This window comes from Hemitrygon akajei, unplaced genomic scaffold (genome assembly GCF_048418815.1).
Source record: "Hemitrygon akajei unplaced genomic scaffold, sHemAka1.3 Scf000060, whole genome shotgun sequence".
Lineage (NCBI taxonomy): Eukaryota > Metazoa > Chordata > Chondrichthyes > Myliobatiformes > Dasyatidae > Hemitrygon > Hemitrygon akajei.
Window position 1 is genome coordinate 5,076,244 of NW_027331946.1, and position 21,998 is coordinate 5,098,241.

The window sequence follows — 21,998 nt, forward strand, 5'->3', positions numbered from 1 at the left end:
TTGCCCCCTAACTCTCAAATCATGTCCTCTCGTTTGAATCTCCCCTACTCTCAATGGAAACAGCCTATTCACGTCAACTCTATCTATCCCTCTCAACATTTTAAATACCTCGATCAAATCCCCCCTCAACCTTCTAAGCTCCAATGAATGGAGACCTAACTTGTTCAACCTTTCTCTGTAACTTAAGTGCTGAAACCCAGGTAACATCCTAGTAAATCGTCTCTGCACTCTCTCTAATTTATTGATATCTTTCCTATAATTCGGTGACCAGAACTGTACACAATATTCCAAATTTGGCCTTACCAATGCCTTGTACAATTTTAACATTACATCCCAACTTCTGTACTCAATAATCTGATTTATAAAGGCCAGCGTTCCAAAAGCCTTCTTCACCACCCTATCTACATGAGACTCCACCTTCAGGGAACTATGCACTGTTTTTCCTAGATCTCTCTGTTCCACTGCATTCCTCAATGCCCTACCATTTACCCTGTATGTTCTATTTGGATTAATCCTGCCAAAATGTAGAACCTCACACTTCTCAGCATTAAACTCCATCTGCCAACTTTCAGCGCATTCTTCTAACCGGCATAAATCTCCCTGCAAGCTTTGAAAACCCACCTCATTATCCACAACACCTCCTACCTTAGTATCATCGGCATATTTACTAATCCAATTTACCACCCCATCATCCAGATCATTTATGTATATTACAAACAACATTGGGCCCAAAACAGATCCCTGCGGCACCCTGCTAGTCACCGGCCTCCATCCCGATAAACAATTATCCACCACTACTCTCTGGCACCTCCCATCTAGCCACTGTTGAATCCATTTTATTACTCCAGCATTAATACCTAACGACTGAACCTTCTTAACTAACCTTCCATGTGGAACTTTGTCAAAGGCCTTGCTGAAGTCCATATAGACTACATCCACTGCCTTACCCTCGTCAACATTCCTCGTAACTTCTTCAAAAAATTCAATAAGGTTTGTTAAACCTTATTTCTTAAATATTATTTCTTATATACAGGCCACACCATCCCCTCTACTGACTAACATATCTTTCCGACACACCGTATATCCTTGGAGGGATTGCCTACTGAATCTCTGTGGTTGGATGTTAGGAACAGGAAGTGGTCAATATCTATACTGTGTGTGTTTTTGTGGACAACTTAATAGTAACAGGGATATCGAGGAGCAGACAGGGAGACAGATTCTGGAAAGGTGTAATAATAACAGGGTCGTCGTCGTGGGAGATTTTAATTTCCCAAGTATTGATTGGCAACTCCCTAGAGCAAGGGGATTATATGGGGTGGAGTTTGTTAGATGTGTTCAGGAAGGTTTCTTGTCATAATATGTAGATAGGCCGACAAGAGGAGAGACTGTACTTGATCTGTTATATAGAAATGAACCTGGTCTGGTGTCAGAACTCTCAGTGTGAGAGCATTTTGGAAATAGTGATCACAATTCTATCTCCTTTACCATAGTATTGGAGAGGGATAGAAGAGACAGGTTAGGACAGCATTTATTTGGAGTAAGGGGAAAAATGTGTCTACCAGGTGGAAACATGGAAGCGTAAATTGGGAGCAGGCGTACTCAGGGAAATGTACGGAAGAAATGTGGCAAATATTGAGGGGATATCTGCATGGGATTCTGCGTAAGTACGTTCCAATGAGACAGGGAAAGAATGGTAGGGTACAGGAACCGTGGTGGACAAATTCTGTTGAGAAACTAGTCAAGAAGAAAAGAAAAGCGGACGAAAGGTTCAAAAACTTGGTAAAGATGGAGATCCAGAAGATTATAAGGCTAGCAGGCAAGAGCTGAAGAATGAAATTAGGAGAGCCAAAAGGGGCCATGAAAAGGCATTCAGGGCAGGATTAAGGCATTAATAAAGTATGTGAAGAGCAAAACCATAAGACATGAGAGAATAGGAACAATCATGTATGACAGTGGAAAAAAATGAGTCTGGAACCGAAGGAGATAGCAGAGGTACTTAATGAATACTTTCCTTCAGTATTCACTGCAGAAAAGGATCTTGGCGATTGTAAGGATGACTTGCAGCTGACTGAAAAGCTTGAGCATATAGCTATTAAGAAAGAGGATGTGCTGGAGCTTTTGGAAAACATCAAGTTGGATAAGTAACCGGGACAGGACGAGATGTACCAAGGCTATTGTGGGAGGCGAGGAAGGAGATTGCTGGGCCTCAGGCGATTATCTTTGCATTATCAGTGCGGACGGGAGAGGTTCCCTGGAATGGGAGGGTTGCGGATGTCGTTCCCTTATTCAAGAAAGGGAGTAGAGATAGCTCAGGAAAGTATAAACCAGTGAAATTTACCTCATTGGTTGGTAAGTTGATGGAAGACATCCTGAGGGGCAGAATTTATGAACAATTGGAGGAGCATAACATGATTCGGAATAGTCAACAGTGCTTTCTCAAAGGCTACCTGCATAATTGAATTGTTTGACGATATGTCTAAACGCATTGATGAAGGTAGAGCAATAGGTTTAGTGTGTATGGATTTCAACAAGGCACTTAATAAGGTAACCCATGCAAGGCTTATTGAGAAAGTAAGAAGGCATGAGATCCAAGGGGATATTGCTTTGTAGATCCAAAAATTGGCTTGCCTACAGAAGGCAAAATGTGGTTGTAGGCGGGACATATTCTGCATCGAGGTCGGTGACCAGTGGTGTGTCTCAAGGATCTGTTTTGGGACCCTTTCTCTTCGTGATTTTTATAAACGACCTGGATGAGGAAGTGGAGGGATGAGTCAGTAAATTTGCTGATGGGCCAGTAAATTGCTGTGTATAATCTGTTGGGGTTTTGTGGATATTGTGGAGGGATGTCGGACGTTACAGCGGGACATCGATAGGATGCAAATCTGCGCTGAGAGGTGCCAAATACAGTTCAACCCAAATAAGTGTGAGGTGGTTCATTTTGGTAGGACAAATATGATGGCAGAATACCGAATTAATGTTAAGACCCTTGACAGTGTGGAGGATCAGAGTGATCTCGGTGTCCGAGTCCATAGGACACCTAAAGCTGCTACACATCTGTTCAGAGCTTGACTCTGTGGTTGAGCAGACATATGGTGCATTGGCCTTCAGCAATTGGGACTGAGTTTCGGAACCGGGAGGTAACGTTGCAGCTGTATAGGACACTGGTCAGACCCCACTTGGAGTACTGTGCTCATTTCTGTTCACCTCACTGCAGGAAGGACGTGGAGATCATAGAAAGGGTGCAGGGGAGACTTACAAGGATGTTGTTTGGATTGGGGAGCATGCCTAATGGGAATTTATTGGGTGAACTCGGCCTTTTCTCCTTGGAGCACCGGAGGATGAGAGGTGACCTGATAGAGGTGTATGTGATGATGAGAGGCATTGATCGCGTGGATATTCAGAAGCTTTTTTGCCAGGGCTGAAATGGCTAACTGTCACGGTCCGGTCAGTGAAGATCACATTCCGCTTCACAGTCCGGTCCCTGGATTCCGTATTCCGGCTATTCTTTTTCTCCCTTGTTCCGTAGGGCGCCTTTCGGGCTGGCAGCATAAATTGCTGTGTGGTCCAGTGATTCCTTGCTGGACCGTCCTCGTCAGTAACCGCGTCAGAATTCCTGTCAAGTTAACCCGCCGGAGTGAGACAGGAGCCGCTGTCTGTGGTAACTGGGCGGCGTCAGCGGCTTGTAGTTACTTGGATCATCTTTTTGTTTTAAGTTAAAGAAAAGTCTATCTTTGTGTGGTTTTGTCTTTCCGTGTTCTCTCCTCCGCTGGGTAGGTCCGGCCGTTTTCCACTACCCTGAGTGTTGCGTGTCCTGTGTCTAATAAGAGTCTCTGCTCTATGTCCTGTGTCCAAGGAGGAGCCCCGGATCAGTGTTCCGTGCCCTGTGTCTAAGAGGATTCCCGCTCTATGTCCAAGGCGAAGCATCGGCTCAGTGTTCTGCGCCATGTGTCTCAGTCACGTCTAAGCCTAGTCCAAGTCAAAAGTCAAGGTCCAAGTCCAAGTCGAGAATCAAGTTCCAAGCCGCAGTCGAGAGTCAAGTTCCAAGTCGAAGACGAGAGTCAAGTTCCAAGTCCAATTGGACAGCCAAGTCCGAGTCTAGTCCGAGTCAAGTCCAAGCCAAGACCGAGTCAAGCCCAAGCCAAGACCGAGTCAAGATGTGGCAGGCTGAAACTATGAGTCTGCCGCCCTGAGTCCCGAGTTACGACCTGAGTTCCCTGTCAACATTTAGTCCCAAGTCCAAGTCCATGTTTCCAGTTTGTCACTCTTCGTGTACCTTCGTGCTATCATTTTGTCCACGCTTCTTGGCTTCACTAGCATTCTTAATAAATATAGTTTAGTTCCCAGTATTTCAGTGTCTGTGTCTTCTATTTGGGTTCGTTTCCATCGGCCCCGTATGACACGAACAAGAGAGTTTTAATGTGCTCGGAAGTAGATTGAGAGGAGTAGTCAGGGGTAATGTTTTTACGCAGAGAGTGGTGAGTGTATGGAATGGGCTGCCGGCGACGGTGGTGGAAGCGGATAATATAGGGCCTTTGAAGAGACTCGTGGATAGAGGCATAGAGCTTAGACAAATACAGGTCTAAGGGTAACCCTCAGTAATTTCTAAAGGAAGTAGAGATTCGGCACAGAACTGTTGGCCTGAGATATCACAGAGTCCTGGGATATCACAGTTTTAGATCCAAGTACAATGGACCCGGGGATCAAGCTGCGCAGATATATGTGGTATTGAGTGAGTATCTATTTTCTAAGCTCAGATGTTTATATCTGGGGTTCCTTTGGGAGCAATGACTGCTATATTGAGGAGAGGATGAGTTTCCATTTCATCTATCACAGAAAGAGTATGTGAGTAAATGGGCTGTTCCGTGTTCACAACAGTAGAAATAGATCTGTGAGTTTGGTGTTCAAACTGTGTGTGGAAATCCACCCTCACTGTCATCTGTCTCTCGTCGGTGGAAAACAGGCAGAAACTTAAGATGCTGGAAGTCTTCACTAAAAACATGAAATAGTTGAAGCTATTCTGACGTACAGTTGTGAACCGAAATCGCTAACTTTGTTCCTCTGGAAATGGACCTGTGCACAAGCGCTTGTTTTGTGATACACACTGGAACAGTAAAGAAGACACAGTTTTCCCCTGTGAATTTTCCTGGTACCACTTAACCTGTTGTTCCGGGAAATGTGTTCAGTACAACTGTTGCTCACATGGTTCACAAGAATAATCTCCGGAATGAGAGGGTTTATGTCTGACAAACATTTGATGACTCTGGTCCTGTACTCTATGGATTTCAGAAGTATAGAGGTGGACGGAATCTTATTTAAACCCACAGAATACTGAACAGCATGGTGACAGTGGACATGGAGAGGATGTTTGCATCAGACGGAGAGTTTATGATCTGAGAGGACAGCCTCAGAATCAAGAAGTTTCCCTTTAAACCTGAGATGAGAGTAACGTCGTCAGCCAAAGAGTGTTCGACATGTGGAGTTTGTTGCAACAGATGGTGGTTGAGGCTGTCATTTGGTATATTGGTGGCAATATATTATTGATTACTAGAGTAGGAATCATGTTTTGTTAGCCAGAACTACTAGACGATTAATCCAATACAGCACGAGGCATGGTTAAAAGCAACCTTTCCGATTTTAGATTCATCATTTCAAAATGGCTGCCGTGTTAACATTTGTCACAATGTAACTCATAGCGTGTGATGTTGAGTTTGTTATTTCCTTTTTCAGTTACCTTTGTTGAGCCACTTCCTCCGTTTCCTTTGGAACAAACCAGTATAACTGCAAAATCTGTTGCCCAATTTCATCACTCTGTGTTCACTTCCTCCCAGCGTAGAGACAGTAACCTCGGGAGCAAATGCAACAGTATGATAGTGGGAGGAAAGGCTGCTGTGAGCATTGGCTGTATGGAATGAACTGAGAACATAGAGATATTGAAAATCTGCAGCAGAATACGCAGGTCCTTCGACCAAACGTGCTGTCCGAAACATGTACTCACTTCAGAAATTTCCTAGGGATACACAGAGCCCTCTATTTGCCAAAGATCTATGTACGTATCAAAAAACACTTTAAAGACCCTACCCTATCCACCTCCACCACCGTCGCCGGCAGCCCTATCCACGTAAACAACACTGTCTGCGTAAAAGAAAAAAAAAACCATACCCCTGACATTGCCTCGGTACCTACTTCCAAGGATCTTAAAACTGTGCCCTCTTGTGCTAGCCATTTCGGCCCTGAGAAAAAGCCTCACACGATCAATTCCTCTCAACATGTTATACACGTCTATCAGGTCACCTCTCATCCTCCATCTCTCCAAGGAGAAAAGGCCAAGCTCACTCAACCTATTCTCAGAAAGCATGCTCCCCAGTCCAGGAAGCATCCTTGTAAATCTCCTCTGCACACTTTCTATAGTTTCCACATTCTTCGGGTAGTGAGGTAACCGAACTGAGCACAGTACTCCAAGTTGTGTCTGACCAAGGCCGTATATAGCTGTAACATTACCTCTCTGTTCTTGAACTTAGTCCCAGGGTTGATGAAGCCCAATGCACCGTATGCATTCTGAACCTCACAGTTAACCTACTTGGTGTGTCCTATGGACTCGGACCCCAAGATCACTCAGATCCTCCACACTGTCAAGAGTGTGACAACTAATACTATATTCAACTATCATTGTGAGGTGGTTTACTTTGGTAGGGCAAAGAGATCATGGCTGATCATCTACTATCAATACCCGGATCCTGCCTTGTCCTCATATCCCTTGATTCCCTTATCCATAAGATACCTATCTAGCTCCTTCTTGAAAGCATCCGGAGAATTGGCCTCCACGGCCTTCCGAGGCAGTGCATTCCACACCCCCACAACTCTCTGGGAGAAGAAGTTTTTCCTTAACTCTGTCCTAAATGACCTACCCCTTATTCTCAAACTATGCCCTCTGGTACTGGACTCTCCCAGCATCTGGATCATATTTCCTGCCTCTATCTTGTCCAATCCCTTAATAATCTTATATGTTTCAATCAGGTCCCCTCTCAAACTCCTTAATTCCAGCGTGTACAAGCCCAGTCTGTCTAACCTCTCTGCGTAAGACAGTCCAGACATCCCAGAAATTAACCTCGTGAATCTACGTTGCACTTCCTCTACAGCCAGGATGCCCTTCCTTAACCCTGGAGACCAAAACTGTACACAGTACTCCAGCTGTGGTCTAACCAGGGCTCTGTACAAATGCAAGAAAATTTCCTTGCTCTTGTACTCAATTCCCTTTGTAATAAAGGCCAACATTTCATTAGCCTTCTTCACTGCCTGCTGCACTTGCTCATTCACCTTCAGTGACTGATGAACAAGGACTCCTACATCTCTTTGTATTTCTCCCTTATCTAACTCTACACCGTTCAGATAATAATCCGCCTTCCTGTTCTTACTCCCAAAGTGGATAACTTCACACTTATTCACTTTAAACGTCATCTGCCAAGTATCTGCCCACTCACCCAGCCTATCCAAGTCACCCTGAATTCTCCTAACATCCTCATTACATGTCACACTGCCACCCAGCTTAGTATCATCAGCAAATTTGCTTTTGTTATTCTCAATGCCTTCATCTAAATTGTTGACGTAAATCGTAAACAGCTGTGGTCCCAATACCGAGCCCTGTGGCACCCCATTAGTCACCACCTGCCATTCCGAGAAACACCCATTCACCGCTACCCTTTGCTTTCTATCTGCCAACCAGTTTTCTATCCATGTCAATGTCTTCCCCCCAATGCCATGAGCTTTGATTTTACCCACCAATCTCCTATGTGGGGCCTTATCAAATGCCTTCTGAAAATCGAGGTATACGACATCCACTAGATCTCCCCCTTCTAACTTCGTGGTTGCATCCTCGAAAAACTCCAACAGATTAGTCAAGCATGATTTACCCTCGGTAAATCCATGCTGGCTCGGCCCAATCCTATCACTGCTATCTAGATATGCCACTATTTCATCCTTAATGATGGACTCTATCGTTTTCCCAGCACCAATGTCAGGCTGACAGGTCGATAGTTCTCTGTTTTCTCCCTCCCTCCTTTCTTAAAAAGTGGGATAACATTAGCCATTCTCCAATCCTCAGGAACTGATCCTGAATGTAAGGAACATTGGAAAATGATTGCCAATGCGTCCGCAATTTCCAGGGCCACCTCCTTCAGTACCCAAGGATGCAGATCATCTGTACCTGGGGATTTGTCAACCTTCAGTCCAATCAGTCTACTCATCACCGTTTCCTTCCTAATGTCAATCTGTTTCATTTCCTCTGTTACCCTATGTCCTTGGCCCATCAATACATCTGGGAGATTGCTTGTGTCTTCCTTAGTGAAGACAGTTCTAAAGTACTTATTAAACACAGACAGCGGCTCCAGTCTCACTCCGGTGGGTAAACTTGACTAGAATTTTGACGCGGTTGCTGACGAGGACGGCCCAGCAAGGAATCACTTGACCACACAGCAATTTAAGTTGCGTGCCGGAAAAGAGAGTTGATTGGGTTCGGCAGCGTGCCTTATGGGAATTTGTTAAGTGAATTCGTTCTTTTCTCCTTGGAGCAACGGAGGATGAGAGGTGACCTGATAGAGGTGTATGTGATGATGAGAGGCATTGATCATGTGGATAGTCAGAGGCTTTTTCCCAAGGCTGAAATAGCTAGATAAATCTGACGGTCCGGTCCGTGAAGACCGCATTTCGCTTCACAGTCCGGTCCGTGGATCCCGTATTCCGGCTATTCCTTTTCTCCCTTGTTCCGTTCGGCGCCTTAATTGAGGCACCCGATTCTCTTTTCGGGCTGGCAACTTAAATTGCTGTGTTGTCCAGTGATTCATTGCTGGGCCGTCCTCGTCAGTAACCTCTTCTGAATTCCCGTCAAGTTTACCCACGGGAGTGAGACTGGAGCCGCTGTTTGTGTTTCCTGGGCCACGTCGGGGGATTGCGGTTATATGGAGACTTTCCGTGTCAAGTTAAAGAACAGTCTATCGTTGTGTGGTTTTCTTCCCCATGTTCTCTCCTCCGCTGGGTAGGTCTGGCCGTTTGCCGCTACCCTGAGTGGGAAACAGTGTTTTGTGCCCTGTGTCTAAGAATAGTCGCGCCCCTATGTCCTATGTCCAAGGAGGAGCCCCGGATCTGTTTTCCATGTCCTTTGTCGAAGTCAAGTCTAAGCCTAGTCCAATTGAAGAGTCAAGTTCCAAGTCCAAGTCCAGAGCCAAGATTCAAGTCCAAGTCGAGAGCTCAGTTCCAAGCCAATGCGATAACTAAGTCCAAGTCTAGTCCGAGTCAACTCCTAGTCAAGTCCAGGCCATGTCCGAGCCAAGTCCCTGCCAGGACGTGAGTAGCGAGTCATGATCTAAGTTCCCTGTCAAGTTCTGGTCCCAACTGCAAGTCCAGGTCTCTGGTTTGTCACTCTTCGTCTACCATCGTGTTATCATTTTGTCCTCGCTGATTGGCATTCCCAGCATTCTTACAAAACATAGTTTAGTTCCTAGTGTTTCAGTGCTTGTGTCTTGCATTTGGGTCCGCTTCCATCGCCCCCGTATGTCACTAACATGAGAGGGCACAGTTTGAAGTTGCAGGGAAGTAGGTACAGAGGAGATGTCAGGGGTAATACGTTTTCTCAGAGAGTGGTGAGTACATGGAATGGGCTGCCGGCGACAGTGTTGGAGGAGGAAAGGATAGGCATTTTGAAGAGATTCTTGAATAGGGACATAGAGCTCAGAAAAATAGAGAGCTACTGGTTACTAAGTAATTTCTGAAGGAAGTAAGAGTCTAAAGGACAGCCTCAGAATCAAGAAGTTTCCCATTAAACCTGAGATGAGAGGAACTTCGTCAGCCAAAGAGTGGTGGAACTGTGGAGTTTGTTGCAACGATGGTGGTTGAGGCTGTCATTTGGTATATTTATGGCAATATATTATTGATCACTAGCGTAGGAATCATGTTTTATTAGCCAGAACTACTGTACGATTAATTCAATACAGCACGAGACATGGTTAAAAACAGCCTTTACAATTTTAGATCAATCATTTCAAAATGGCTGTCGTGTTAACTTTTGTTACAATGTAACTCATAGCATGTGATGTTGTGTTTGTTATTTCCTTTTTCAGTTACCGTTGTTGAGCCACTTCCCCCGTTTCCATGGTAACAAACCACTAGAACTGCAAGAGGTGTTGCACAATTTAATCGCTCTGTGTTCACTTCCTCTCAGCGTAGAGGCAGTAACCACGGGAGCAAATGCAACAGAATGATAGTGGGAGGAAAGGGTGCTGTGAGCATTGGCTGTATGGAATGAGCTGGGAATATAGAAAACCTGCAGCATGATACACAGGCAATTCGGCCAAAAGTGCTGTCCCAACCATTTACTTACTTTATTAATTTCCTAGGGTTACTCGTAGCCCTCTATTTTTCTAAGCTACATGTAGGTGATTGATATGTTCCTTCTAACGTAGGCCACAAACTTATCAATCACTCGTACTGGCGACCACTCTGGAAGTCCAAGACGCTGACTTCTACAATGAAAGGAACCGTATGCTCCACGACCGCTGGACTAAGTGTTTACATGTAGGATGGGACTATGTTGAAAAGTAAATTTGCTAGGTTTTCTAAAAATGACTTCTACTTTAGGCCACGAACATATCAATTACCCCTCTTACGTATCCAAGTTTCTCTTAATAGACCCTACTCTATCCATCTCCACCACCGTTGCCTGCAGCCCATGGAACGTACACTCCACTGTCTGCGTAAAGGAAAACCTCACCCTTGACATCGCCTCTGTACCTACTTCCAAGCACCTTAAAACTGTGATCTCTCGTATTAGCCATTTCAGCCCTGAGAACAGTCTCTGCCTATCCACAGGATCATTGCCTCTCATCATCTTATACACCTCTATCAGGTCACCTCTTATCCTCTATCGCTCCAAGGAGAAACGGCCAAGTTAACTCAACCTGTTCTCAGAAGGCATGCTCCCTACTCCAGGAAACATCCTTGTAAATCTCTTCTGCACACTTTCTATGGCTTCCACATCCTTCGAATAGTGAGGTAACCAGAAATGAGCACAGTACTCCAAGTGGGGTCTGACCAGGTTCCTATATAGCTGTAACATTACCTCTCGTCTCTTGAACTCAGTCTCGCGGTTAATGAAGGCCAATGCACCGCATGCCTCCTGAACCACACTTAGCATACGCAGCAGCTTTGTGTGTCCTATAGACTCGGGCCCCAAGATCACACATATCCTCCACACTGCCAAGAGTCTGACAATTAATAGTATATTCTACTATCATAGATCACCTAGCAAAATGAACCACCTCAGACTCATCTGGGTTGAACTCCATCTGCCACTTCTCAGCCCAGTTTTTCAGCCAGTCGATGTTCCGCAGTAAACTCGACAGTCCTCCACACTATCCACAATACCCCCATCCTAGCAAATTTACTAACCTCTCCCTCCACTTCGTCATCCAGGTCATTTCTGAAAATTGCGAGGAGAATTGTTGCAATAACAGATCCCTGAGGCACTCCACTGGTGACAGACATCCACTTTGCCTTCTGTGGACAAGCCAATTCTGGATCCAGAAAGCAAGGTCTCATTGGGTCCAATGCCTCCTTACTTCCTCAATAAGCCTTGCATATGGGTACCTTATCAAATGTCTTGCTGAAATCCATACACACTACATCTTCTGCTGTACCTTCATCAATGTGCTCAGTCACATCCTCAAAAAAATCATTCAGGCTCATCAGGCACGACCTGCCTTTGACAAAGCCATGCCGACTATTCCTAATCATATCTTGCCTCTCCAGATGTTCATAAACCCTGCTTCTCAGGATCTTCTCGATCAGCTTCCCAACCACTGAAGTAAGTCCCATTGGTGTATAATTTCCTGGACTATCTCTACCCACTTTCATGAATAAGGGAAAAATATCCTCAACCCTCCAGTCAGTTAATATCTGCGCATTAAAAATAAACAAAAACCGCTCTTGCAGGAAATTTAAAGTAGAAAAGAGCGAATGCTGGAAACATTCAGCAGATCTGCAGCATCTCGGACAGTCCCAGTTCTGGAACTGGGTCTCCCACCATTTCTCCTTTCACAGATGTAGTCTGATGTACTGAGTTCTCAGCATTTTCTATTTTATAATTTTACATTGTTTTTCTGATACCCTGAGGGAAATATCGCAGCCAACTATGCTGGGCATGACCCCACACAGCAAGAAGTCAGTGATCAAAGACAGATACTGGAGAGAAGCTGGTGTATCCGTATGCTCTCACAATCGACAGCCTGATAAACCAGTCTGAGCAACAGTGCAGGCAGAAGATTCTTAGTTTCCCGTCCCACCTTAGTTTGTGAATCGAAAATGGTAAATCTCCGCAAACAAATTTTCTGTGTGTCGCTTATAATATAGATGGAGTCTCTCAGAATACAGAACTAGCAGTGTACGCGCTTCAATCCAGGTTGTCAATTTTACAGCTGGGACTGGAATTTATTCTGTCTGTAGTGAGAATCGCCATCTGCTCCACCCAGTGGGTCAACACACCTGTCAAGTATTCTGGAGACTTGTGAAGAGGTCACTGTGGAGATAGATGAAGTAGGACAGTGATTTCGTCCACAATAATAATTAAACACACACACACACACACACACACACACACACACACACACACACACACACACACACACACGCACGCACACACACACACACACACACACACACACACACACACACAATACATATGATAGCTTAATACATTGACTGTATGTCCACGAAATGACGCTAGGCAGAGAAGTGTCTGGACATAGAACATAGACCATAGAACGTAGAATAGTACGGCGCATTACAGGCCCTTCGGCACACAATGTTGTGCTGACCCTCAAACCCTACCTCCCATATAACCCCCCACCTTAAATTGCTCCATATACCTGTCTAGTAGTCTCTTAAACTTCACTAGTGTATCTGCCTCCACCTCTGACTCAGGCAGTGCATTCCACGCACCAACCACTCTCCGAGTGAAAAACCTTCCTCTAATATTCCCCTTGAACATCCCTCCACTTACTTTAAAGCCATGCAGTGACTGAAAGGAAATGTTAAACTAGTGGTGATGGAGGTTGCATAGGGTGGGTTAGATATATATATATATCCTTGATGGGGATTCGGCTGGTGCCGGTGATGTGTTGGGAAATTTGACTACCCATTGTCCAGCCTTCCTGGCCGCCACAGTGCCATTCCCGTACCATGCAGTGATGCAGCATGTTAAGATGCACTCTACCGTACATGTGTTATAAGACATGAGTACATGTGTACAATACATGGTGCATCTGCTTTCAGCCTCCTCGGAAAGTCGAGATGTTGGTGAGCTTTCCTGATAGTGTGGAATGTGCTCTGGGACCATGACAGGTTGTGTGAGATGGAGTTTGAAACTGATTCCAGCTTCGACAGCTATGTTGCTGATGTAAAGATGTGTGTGAGTGGTGCAAGTTCTCCTTAAGTTGGTAACCATCCTTTTGTCTCGTTGACATTGAAGAAGAGGCTAGTCCGTAGTCATTTGCTACTGAAAGACTGGATTTGATGCCTGCATGAGTGAAGTGTTGACGATGGCCGTGAAGTCATCAGTGAGCTGGTGTCCACACTGCCCGAATATTTGGCCTGGGATGTTTTCTGGCCCGGCAGCCTCACAGGGGTTGAAACTCTGCAGAGTCCTTTCATCTGCTGTTGTCACAAAGTATGGCTGTTCTCCTCGGAGAGGGTAGCTTTCGTGACTTGCTCGAGTTGCGGGCCTCGAAGCATTGATTAGAGCGCCAGGGAGAGGATCGTGACTGACGCAGTCAGAGCTATTTTTCGTAACGTAGTCTGCAAAGCCGTTGATGCCCAGTCAAATATACTCGGCCCGAAACGATGACAGCGCGCCTCCCTATAGATGCTGCCTGGCCTGCTGTGTTCCAGCAGCATTTTGTGTGTGTTCCTTGAATTTCCAGCATCTGCAGATTTCCTCGTGTTCAGCTGTCTATGACAACTGGAAATTAAAGAAACACTCAAGTTGTTGGAGAAATGAATTCAAATCAGAAAATGTTTGAAGCCATTCCGACACAGGTTGCCGGAGCTGAAGCATTAACTTCGTTTCTCTCTCCGTAGATATTCTTTATCTGTTGAGTGTTTCTTGTATTTGCGGTTTTTTAGAACATTGCTTTGGAATGGTTTAAGTCTCCTGGGAAATGGAATTGTGTAGGACACACGATGTAATTCATCCTCTTACAGAAACAGGGCTTTCAGCCAATCTAGTCTGTGCCATTCTCTGCTTAGAGCCATCCACGTGCACCCAGACCACAGCCCTCAATACCTCCTTTATCCGTGAACCCGTAGAAAATTCTCTTAAATCTTGCAATTGAACCTGAATCTGCATTCGTACCAGCCTCTGAGTGAACTAGTTCCTCTTCAGATTCCCCGTAAATATTTCACTTTTTGCCCTAAACACATGACCTCACCCAAACTGAGTGGCAAATCCTTACATGAATTCACCCTATTTATACCATCATAGTTTGTAGACCTCTAGCAGGGCTATCCTTTGTAAACCTCTGGCAGGGTTTCGCATTCTGGGGGCCACGGACACCACGGTTAATGGTAGGGGTCCGTGGCATAAAAAAAGTTTGGGAACCTCTGCTAGCATCAGAATCTCTTGTGCTGCACGGAATCAATTTCTAACTTGTTCAATCTACCCCTGTTACTCAGTTCTTTAAATGCCAGCAACATCCGTGTCTGCCAGGGCTCCTGTCGTCTCTACACTAGCCTGCCAAGAGCTATTTAGTGTAAGCTGTTCCATCTCTGACACATCCGTGCCCTTTCCGGATCTCTCCATCTCTGCAGCCAGGTTGTCAACCAACATCCTTTATAAACTTACTGATTACCATGATAATCTCGACCATACCTCTTCCCAACCTATCACCTGTAAAATGCTCTACCCTTTTCTCAGTTTCATTGCTTCTGCTGCATCTGTTCCCGAATGCTGTCCTCCCTCCGTTATTGATATTCTCCTCACTCACATTTACCGTACTCAGTGCTCACCCTATCTTCCTCCCACCGTAATAGTGATGGAGTTCCTCATGTCCTTACCTACCACCCCTTCAGCATCTGCAACTTCCACCATCTCCAAAGAGATCTTACAACTAAACATATGTTTACCTTCCTCGTCCACCCCACCCTCTTCTTTCAAAAGGGATCACTCCCTCCACAATGGCTTTGTTCATTCATCCATCCTCACTAATCTTCCTCCAGTCACTTATTCCTACAAGTGGCCTAAGTGCTACACCTACCCGTACACCTCCTCCCTCACCTCCATTCAGATACAAATCAGTCCTTCCAGATGAGTCGACACTTCACCTGCGAATCTGCTGGTGTCATCTATTTTGTCGTGTGCTCCCGATGCGGCCTCGTTTACATTGGTGAGACCAGCCATAAATTAGGAGACCATTTTGTCGAGCATCTCTGTATCATTTGCCACAAGGGAGACTTTGCAGTTGCCAAACATTTTAATTCTGATTCCCATTCCGACGTCTCGATCAATGACCTTCTCTTGTGACAAATTGGAACCGCCCTCAGGGTGGCGGAACATCTTATATTCCACCTGGGTACCCACCAACCTGATTGTATGAATATTGAATTCTCCTTCCAGTAAACAAATCCCACCGCTCCCCCACCATTCTGAACTTTAATTTCTCCCTGGGTCCCCTCATTCCCTTTCTCCAATTGACAACGCTCTGATTCTTTCCTCTCCAGCCCTTGAACAGACCATCAGTTGACTTCACCTATCACCTTCCAGCTCCCCCTCTTTATCCCCACCCCCCGACCTTTGTATTCAGATCACTTCCCCCTCCTCCTCAGGAATGAAACAGGCTCGTGGTCCAAAATGTGGACTGTTTACTCTTTTCCATAGCCACTGCCTGCTGCGCTGAATTCCTCCAGAATTTTGTGTGTGTTGCTTTTGATTTCCAGCATTTGAAAGCTTTCTCCTGTTTAAGTGTGGCAATTACCGTAACAATTATTTGGGCTTTGTTGAGATTGTGCCTGGAATATGGTGTAAAATCCCACTCCCCATACTAACACGGGTTATCAGAGGAGGAACTCAATGGGTGAGCAGCATCTGTGGAGGGAAATGGACCATCAACATTTCGGGCCGAGACCCTCCCTCTGGAATGAGAGTGGACGGGCAATAGTCAGAGAAAAGAGGTGAGGGGTGGGGATGGGGCAAGAGCTGGATCCAGGTGAAGGGGGAGGTGGGAAGGAGGAAATAGTGACAGGCGTGGGAGGTGAGTGATTGTGACAACACGGGGATGCAGAAATGGAATTAAATTCTATGGAGGATTATCTAACAAGTAAGAGAGAGTTTGTTTTAGAGATTCACTAGACTGATTACTGGAGGACGATGAAGTCTCGGTGATCGTCTTCACATGAAACAGGCCGGCAGATGTGTGGAGACCGAAGGGATCGAGGAAATGATGATCGGGCAGAAACATATGGCTGAGATGGGAGAGCAGCCGCCATCTTGTTGATGGTTTGAGGGGCTGAATGGCCTCCTGCTATTTCTCCCTTGATGTTTCAGTGTTCCTGTCCAGTGAGGCTCCGGAGGAATGTGAATAGAAATTAGTGTTTATAAACACAGAGCTGATTTCAATGAAACCTGCACAATTCTTCTTTGGGTGGGAATTCAGTGTCGGACCGGGATGAGAATTGATCCAATAACTCTGAGAACCGGGTGGTGGAGCGATGGGGACGGGGAAGATGCAGAGGGAGAGATTAAAAGTGTAGCTGGGCTAAATATGAAATAATATGTAAAATGCGGCTGGTAGATTGGGCAGTGTGTGAGGGGCGAGGAGCAGAGTCACCGGTTCAGACGGGAGACCCTCCACCCGTCACGTGATCCAGGTTCTCGCTCCCATTTCAGATCTGCAGTATCTCAGGTTTTCGCTTCCGAGGCCCCGCCCCCGCTCTCACAGTCTCCGGATGGGCGGTGGTTTTCGTTCCGTTCTCTGTAGAAGCGGGTCGTCAGCGGGGAGCCGGAGGACCGGTCGCTGTCTGCGGGACAAATTGATCAAGTTCCCATCGGTGAGTATTGACAACCGGTCACTAGGGGTGAACGCGACCGACAATTTCCCAGCGGTGAGTACTGAAGCCGATCCCGGGGGAAGGTGGGTACCTGATGATGGGCAGGGAGTCCCGTTAACATCCTCGAACCGGTGGTCTGTAATCTGAATCTGTAATCTACTCGTGTGTACTATTATTTCAGGATCTGTGTATTGCGGGAGGAACATCAGAGATTGCCCTTGATTCCATTCTTCCATCTGGCTCCATCTGCTCAACCCCTGCCGATCTGGTTCAACCTCTGTCCAGCCTCTGTCCCACCAACTCAATGATAGATATCAACCATCTTGTTAATCCTCTGTCCAGCCTGTACCCCACCACCTCAATGATATATATCAACCATCTTGTTCAACCTCTGTCCAGTCTGTTTCCCAGCACTTCAATGATAGATATCAACCATCTTGTTCAATCTCAGTCCAGTCTGTTTCCCAGCACTTCAATGATAGATATCAACCATCTTGTTCAAACTCTGTCCAACCTGTATCACATCAGTATATATCAACCATCTTGTTAATCCTCTGACCAGTCTGTATCCCATCACCTCAATGATCTATATCAACCATCTTGCTCAACCTCTGTCCAACCTGTATCCCACCATCTCAATGATATATATCAACCATCTTGTTCAACCTCTGCCCAGATTGTTCCCATTGCTGCAATGATACATTTCAGCAATCTCTCTTTCAAACTTTGTCTTCATTGTGAATTTTTGCTTTGCATCTTTTCCATAATTAGCTTTTTGACAGCTAGGACTGCCAGAGATTTAATTGAATACAGCACATGGCAGGGTAAAAGCAGCCATTTCGATTTTAGATTAACCGTTACAAAATGGCTACAGTGTTAACCGCTGCCATAATGTAACTCATAGCATCTGAAGTTGAGTTTGTTATTTCATTTTTCGGTTATTTTCAGGGAGCCACTTCCTCCGTTTCCAGGGTAACGGCCCGTCAGAGCTGCAGCAAGTGTTGCAGTTTTTATCGCTCTGTGGTCACCGCCTCTCAGGGTAGAGACAGTGGCCTCGGGAGCAAATGTAACAGAGTGATAGTGGGAGGAAAGGATGCTGTGAGCATTGACTGTGTGGGATGTATTACACCAGGGTCAGAATGAACTCAGAACTAACAAATTGGTTGAGATGGGGTGGCATTTACAGTTAAGGTTTGCAATGGGTTACTACCTGTGCATTAAAATGAAGAGAGAGAAAATAATACAGTTGCAGGAAATTTAAATTAAGGAGGAGAAAATACTGGAGAAGCACAGCAGATCGGCAGCATCTTGGACAGTCTCGGTTCTGGAACTGGGTCTTCCACCATTTCAGAGATGTAGTCTGATGTATTGAGTTCCCAACACTTTCCTCTTTATAATTTTACATTTTGTTCCTGCTACACTGCAGGAAACATGGCAGCCAGCTGTGCTGGGCAAGATCCCACACAGCAGGGAGATTGTGATCAAATGTGCTCGGTTTAGCTGCTGGGGTCAGGCTGAAGTGTATCCGCATCCTCTATACAGACCGGGGAACCAGCCTGAGCACTGGCCCCGACAGAGGGTCATTAGGTTCCTGTTCCACCTCAATTTGTGAATCGGAAATGGCAGGAACACCACGGCAAATTGCCGGCACCAAAGCGTTTTTGTATGGGTGATAATATTGGGCCGGTGACTCTGAGGATATGGAACTGGCAATATACGGGCTTCAGTCCAGGTTGGTAATTCGACAGCTGGGATCGAAATTTTCTCAGTCTGCAGTGAAGCTGAAATCCGGGGCAGTTGGGCATTCGTTATGGGGAACTCACCGTCCACACTGTCGAATAGGACATCATATCTGTCAAGTATTTTGGGGATTATTTCCGAGGTAACTAGGGAGTTCGTTGAATTTGGGCAGTGATGTTGTTCAACTGAACTTTGGTAAAGTCTGTAATAAGATCCCGCATGGCAGCTGATCGGGAAGGTTCGGTCACGTGGGATTTACAGGGAGCTGGCGAAGTGGATTCACACCGGGTTCGAGAACAAGAAGCAGAGGGAGATGATTGAAGATTTATTTATTTTTTTTGCGAATGGAGGCCTGTGACGTGTGGGATGTGTGTGTCAACATCGAGACCTCTGTAGTTCATTGTTCATGCCATTGATTTGTATGGGGATACACAAGGCGCGATTAGCAAGTTTGAATTGAATTAAATTGAATTGATTTCTTACATCCTTCACAAACATGAGGAGTAAAAATCTTTACGTTACGTCTCGGTATAAATGTTCAAAGTGCAATCGAAGTAATTTGTAATAATCTCTAATAAATTGAACAGTCCATAGAATATGGAGTGCACTTAAATCAACGTGGGTTATTTCATCTGACTTCCTTGTGGAAGAAGCTGTCCCGGAGCCTGATGGTCCTGGCTTTTATGCTACGGAACCGTTTCCCGGATGGTAGCAGCTGGAATAGATTGTGGTTGGCGTGACTCTGGTCCACGCTGATCATCCAGGCCCTTTTTAGACGTCTGTCCTTGTAACTGTCCTGAATCATGGGAAGTTCACAACTGCAAATGCGCTAGGCTGTCCGCACCACTCTCTGCAGAATCCTGCCAATGACGGAGAAAATGTTCCCATACCAGGAGTGGCGGCCTGTTTGTATGTTTGACTCAACTGTGTCCACGGTTCTCTGCTGTTTCATGTAGCCATGGGCAGAGCAGTAGCTGTATGAAGGCGGGAAGTATCCCGATCGGATATATTCCATGGCGCATTGATTAGGTTGTGTAAGGGGCAAAGGCCATGTGCCAAATTTCTTATTGTTTGTTCTCGCTTTTTCGTTTCAGGATAAAAAGCTTCTTCTGATCTATCTCTGCATTCTAATATGTTTCCATTCCATCCCTCACAGGGAGAGGCTGTGATTAAATACGCTGTTTTGTGTTTGCACCAATAGAAATAGACCGGGGTTTCAGAATTCAATTCACATTTGGAAATTCCCCCTCACTGTCACATGTCTATCTGCCAGTGGGAGTCAAAGGGAAACTCAAGATGCTGGAGATAGAACAGAACATGGAACAGTACATCACAGGAACAGGCCCTTCGGCCACAATGGTGTGCCAAACCAGCTGAAAAGTAAATCAAACCTCCCCCCGCCAAAAAAAACTAATGACTCCTACCTACACAGTGTCCATATCCTCTCAATATTCATCACACTCATCTGCCTATTTAAACGTCTCTTAAACGCCTCCAATGTATTTGCTTCCACCACCATAACAGACAGAGCATTCCAGGCATCCACCGCTCCCTGAGTAAAACAACTTACCCTCACATTTGCTTTTTATCCACTCCCTCACACCTTAAATTCATGTTCTCTGCTATTAGAAATTTCTAGCCACCGAAAAAGAAACTCCCTGTCTATTCTATCTATGCCTTTCATAATCTTATAATCCTCTATCAGATCTCCCCTCAGTCCCCACCGCTCCAAGGAAAACAAGCCAAGACTGTCCGCTACAAACTGGATGATATTTGAATCCATTTTGATGAAAGGTTAGGAAACAGAATCGCTAACTATTTTAACAGAATCGCTAAATCTCCCCAAGGTAATTACTGCTGAGCGTTTCAGTAATTCCAGTTTCTCTTCATTACATTCACCCTGAACACATTTTAAATCTCCTGGAAATGGACCAATACACCAGCGCTCGTTTTGGGATAGTTAGTAGAAGAGTAAAGAAACCACAGCTTTTTCCAGTAAATTACCCTGGTACCAATTTGCCTGGTATTCATGGAAAAGTGTTCAGTGCAGTTGATGCTAACAAGGTTCACAAGAATATTTTGAGGAATGATAAGCTTTATACATGAGGAACATTTGATGGCCCTGGTCCTGTGTTCAGTGGAGTTGAGAGAGATGATGGTCGGGGAGGGGGGTGGGTGGGGGTGATTTGTCCATCAACTGAATAACAAGAAGCCTGGATATAGTGGCAATGGCGAGGGTGTTTCGATTAGAGTCTGGGATCTGAGTGCAGCCTCAGAATAAAGAAGCTTCACTTTAAAACTGAGATGAGAGAAATTATTTCAGTCAAAGCTTGGGTGATGTGTGGAAATTATTACCTCAAAGGGTGTTGGAGGCAATCATTGGGTATATTCATACAACTATATAACAATTGCACCAAGGAAATAGGCCAGCTCGGCCCTTCTAGTCCGTACCGAATGCTTACTGTCACTTACTCCCATCTACGTGCACTCAGTCCATAACCCTCCATTCCTTTCCTGTCCATATACCTATCCAATTTTTTTTAATGACAAAACCGAACCTGTCTCTACCACTTCTACTGGAAGCTCGTTCCACACAGCTGCCACTCACTGAGTAAAGACGTTCCCCCTCGTGTTACCCCTAAACTTTTGCCCCTTATCTCTCAACTCATGTCCTCTTGTTTGAATCTCCCCTACTCTCAATGGAAAAAGCCTATCCACGTCAACTCTATCTATCCCCCTCATAATTTTAACTACCTCTGTCAAGTCGCCCCTCAACCTTCTATGATACAAAGAATAAAGTTGTTCAACTTGTTCAATTTTCTCTGTAATCATGTTCTGGATTGCTAAATAGGATAACAATTATAACAGGGAAGTTTGTGTATTATAGCAGAGAAGCAAGAATACGGTGGTGGGAAAAATCTTCCAATATTGTTTACAGAGAAGACTAGAGTGACCGAAATCCTAATTCTACTCCTATATACAATGACAAACCTTATACCGTGACTGAACGATGACTTTTTTGCATCCCATCACAAACAAGAGAAAGCATTCAGATGCTGGAAATCCAAGCAACACATACACAATGCTGCAGGAAATCAGCAGGCAAGGCAGTGTCTATGGAAGAGAGTAGTGTCGACGGACAGGTGCTGCCTGGTCTGATGAGTTCCTCCAAC

At 45.3% G+C, this 21,998-nt stretch overlaps 2 protein-coding genes across 4 annotated transcripts in view; one reads left to right on the plus strand and one right to left on the minus strand.

Moving 5' to 3' along the window:
* The window catches only part of LOC140721733 (NACHT, LRR and PYD domains-containing protein 3-like), a 943,069-nt gene that overhangs the window by 527,122 nt on the left and 393,949 nt on the right, over positions 1 to 21,998 (minus strand). The window lies entirely within an intron of this gene.
* LOC140721697 (NACHT, LRR and PYD domains-containing protein 3-like) overlaps positions 17,008 to 21,998 on the plus strand; it is a 46,052-nt gene continuing 41,061 nt past the window's right edge. Inside the window, exon 1 of one of the 3 annotated variants that reach the window (XM_073036484.1) lies at positions 17,008 to 17,085. The gene's annotated coding sequence lies outside the window, so the exon portion shown is untranslated. Of the gene's footprint in view, positions 17,140 to 21,998 lie in introns of all 3 variants that reach the window. The other 2 variants (XM_073036482.1, XM_073036483.1) reach the window with 2 other exon arrangements.